Here is a 3,821-nt window from a genome sequence, read left to right as displayed (position 1 = left end):
GAAGGAGTTAGAAAACAGAAAGTTTGTGGCAATGTAATAAAACAGAGTGGGGGAACATATTCCAGCCCCAGCAAGCAGTAGAACTTAGAAGCTTCAGTCACGTGGCTCTGGCTTTATAGTTAAGGATAGAAGCAACTACTGGGACAATTGATGCTGGTTAGCTGGAGCTAAGAAATTAGCAGTGGTTAAGAAGAGACCAGTATCACTGAAGTGAAATCTTCTGTGGAGTATTTTTTGAGAGCATAAAGAAGCTGTGTTCCAGAGATAACCAATATTCTACCTTGTGCTGCAGCTGGATTTGGTAATATGTGAGAATTTCCCAGGTGATACTGGGAGAAGTACCACCTGTCATGAAGAGCACTGTGAGAGGCCATTGGTCAGTGTGCAGCTTCAGTTGCAGTTGATGGCCCAGAAAAGGGGGTTATGCAAAGCTGTTGAGGCTTGTAACCATGAAGGGAACCTATGAGAGGATATTAGTGAAGCATAATTGCAGTAGAAGACCCCAGTACACTGGAAATGCCAGAACCATGGGATGATCACCAAGAACAGCAGCAGCAGTAGTGGAGTGGAGTCAACCAGAACCTACATTGCTACAGAAGGCAGAACTGGAGATGTTGTGAACTGGGGATGCCAGTACCATAGGATGATCACCAAGGATAGTAGCAGTAGTTGAGTGAAATCAAGTAGAGCCTAGAATGCTACAGAGGCCAGAGCTGGGAAGGTGACCCAAGACCTTTAGAGGATTGCAGAAGATCATGTGTGGATCCCAGACATGGAAAAAGAAGCTGTGACGTTGAAGTTACCATGGAGACCCCAAGATATTAGAGATGTCAGAGCTATGGGATACCTGCTGAGGAAAGTTGCTAAAAGGGAGTGTAACCAGCCCAAGAGAAAAATGTTACAGTCAACAAAGCTGAAGGGAACTGGAGATCTGAAGAGTGCTTTGACATCATACATTGAGGTACAGAGTTTGAAGTTTGCCCAGCTGGTTTCCTGACTTACTTTGTTCCAGTATCTCCTCACCATGATATTTTAGGATAGTAATGCATATTCTGTCATGTTTGATGTATGTGATCTGCTTTTTGATTTTGATTTTGATTTTGTAGGGAATTACAGTTAAGAGATTACCTGATTCTCAGAGGAAACTTTGAACTTCAGACTTTTAACACTGTTGAAACTGCTATAGAGTGTGGAGACTTTTGAAGTAGACTAAATGTATTTTGCATTATGCTATAGCTATGTATGATTCCCATGACTCATATGTTTAAACAAGCCTATGTGGGAGAGAGAGTAGAATGTAGTGGTTTGAATTTGCTAGGTCCCCATAGATTTATGTGTTTGAATGCTTGGCCCAGAAAGTGGCACTATTAAGCAGTAAGGCCTTGTTGGAGTAAGTATGACCTTGTTGAAGGAAGTGTGTCACTGTGTGTGGGGGGGGGGGGGGGTACTTTGAGACACTCCTCCAAGCTGCCTGGAGACTGTCTTCAGACTTGTTGCCTTCAAAACAAGATGTAGAACTCTCAGCTCCTCCATGCTTGCTTTGGCACTGCAGTGTTTCCCACCTTGATGATAATGGACTGAACCTTTGAACATGTAAGCCAGCCCCAATTAAATGTTGTCCTTATAAGAGTTGCCTTGGTCATGGTATCTCTTCACAACAATAGAGACCCTAACTAAGACATTCATTCTCTACCTTTTAGATAATTTGAATAAGGGTTTGCCAACCTTATTTATTTTTTTCAAAGAACCAATTTTGTTTCACGTGGGTTTTTTTTTGTATTTTTTGTTTGTTTCTATTTTATTGATTTCAGCCTAAAATTTGATTTTTTGCCATCTATTTCATTTGAGTTTTTTATTTCTTCTTTTAGTTCGAGAGTTTTTCAGATGTGCTATTAAGTTACTAGTATGAGATCTTTCTAGTGTGTGTGTGTGTGTGTGTGTGTGTGTGTGTCCCCTTTTTTGAATTGCTATTTGGGATTGTTTTACCTCTTGTGTTTTCTTGTGTGTCATTATCCTTTTTAACTTGGAGTTTTCTTCCTAACACCTTCTATAGGGCTGAATTTGTAGGTATTATTTAAATTTTTTTCATGGAATGTCTTTTTTTTGGGGGGGGTGGGATATGACCTTTATTGAGCTTATCCACCAGAGTGGAAATAATGTCTGTACAAAACCAAATGTTTGTTACTATAACTTCTGCAGCACAATTAAAATCCTAAAAACAGTCAACTCAATCCAACCCACTACTTCGGAATCAATAGCTTCTTTGAAGCCACAGTAACACTTAAATATGGTTAAGACTCGAATGCAGAAATTTGGTTGGTTGGAAGGCTAATTAAGCCTCCAACTTGCTCAAATAGAATTACAAAAAGGCAAAATTGTGTTTTTCACAGAGATACAGTCCACTGGAATCACCAACACTGGACAGCTGTTAAGAATATTTAGAGTCCTGAGATAATAAGGAATCCAGGTATCCTTACACAGTCTTCTGCTGTCCCTTCTTCCCAATCAGCGACTTGTGGATGTGTGGGATGACACCACCACCAGCAATTGTAGCCTTGATCAGAGAGTCCAATTCTTCATCCCCGCGGATAGCGAGTTGCAAATGATGAGGGGTAATACGCTTTACCTTTAAGTCCTTTGAAGCGTTTCCTGCCAACTCAAGTACCTCTGCGGTGAGGTACTCCAGGATGGCTGCACTGTACACAGCAGGGGTCGCACCCACATGTCCGTGGCTGGTTGTCCTAGATTTCAGGTGTCAATGAATACGGCCCACAGGGAACTGCAAGCCGGCTCGCTGCGAGCGGGAAACCGCCTTTGTCTTGGCCTTTCCGGAGTCCTTACCAGCCTTACCGCCAGCCATCTCGGACTGCTCTGAAGCTCAGACCAAAGAGGAAGAGACTGGCCAGGCAGACGCTCAGAGAGATCCCTGCACCCACTCCTCGGTCGTACCGCGATTCAAACTCCATGGAATGTCTTATATTCACCATATTTGGTGATTGAAAGTTTTGCTGGGAGTAGGACCTGGTTCCAGGAAGAAGTGGGTCTTCCCCCCCCCCACCCCTCCTACCTGCAATTGGTATCTCCTCCTCACCAGGGGCACTTAGGTCAATGGAAACAAAAGACTATGGGCTTCACCAATGAGAGAGAACCAACTCATGCTGTAAACCTATGTACTAGGAAGGTATAAAAAGTGTGAGCTTTTGTTCCTGGGGGTTGCCTTTGCTCTGAATGCAAGATGACTCCAGTATACTGGTTCAATAAAAACCTCATGCTAATTGCAGCGATCTCCATCCCTGTTTCTTCACACGTGGAGCACCCACACCGAATTTAACAGTTATTTACTGAAGTGAGTTAGGTAAAATTTACAAAAAATTTCAAATTAATGTCATGATGCTAGAATACAACTGGAAAACAAAATGATCCATGTTCACTGTAGTAAGATAAAAATATTAAAACTAAATTATCAGAAAACCAGAAGATTTGATGTGATTTTTATAATACACTGTAAAGGGATATGGAAATACAAGAAAAATCTACTATAAAAACAGAGGTTTCAACATTCTCTAACATTCTCTATTTTAATCTAGTTAACAAAGAACACTAAACATGTCTCACAAGCTTTTATAGCTTGGCCTCCTGTTTAGCAGAGTCATGTGATCTGACTCTTTCTACAGCTTTTCAATAACCTGAAAAATACCGATATCTAAGGGAAATCAAAGTGTTTCAAATGTTCAAAGAGAATGTTTGGAGATTTTATAATGTTTAAAATTAGTGATATTTTATCCATAATCTTTTTCGTCATGTAATATCACATACTATGC

At 41.0% G+C, this 3,821-nt stretch overlaps 1 pseudogene across 1 annotated transcript; it reads right to left on the bottom strand.

Moving 5' to 3' along the window:
* Window positions 1-2,213: 2,213 nt before the first annotated feature.
* On the bottom strand, window positions 2,214-2,900 carry LOC116071429 (annotated as a pseudogene). Its single transcript, XR_004110891.1, has one exon. The product of XR_004110891.1 is annotated as a histone H2A.Z pseudogene (transcript).
* Window positions 2,901-3,821: the final 921 nt, after the last annotated feature.

This window comes from Mastomys coucha, unplaced genomic scaffold (assembly GCF_008632895.1).
Source record: "Mastomys coucha isolate ucsf_1 unplaced genomic scaffold, UCSF_Mcou_1 pScaffold22, whole genome shotgun sequence".
Taxonomy (NCBI): Eukaryota; Metazoa; Chordata; class Mammalia; order Rodentia; family Muridae; genus Mastomys; species Mastomys coucha.
This window is presented reverse-complemented; position numbering and strand designations above follow the sequence as displayed.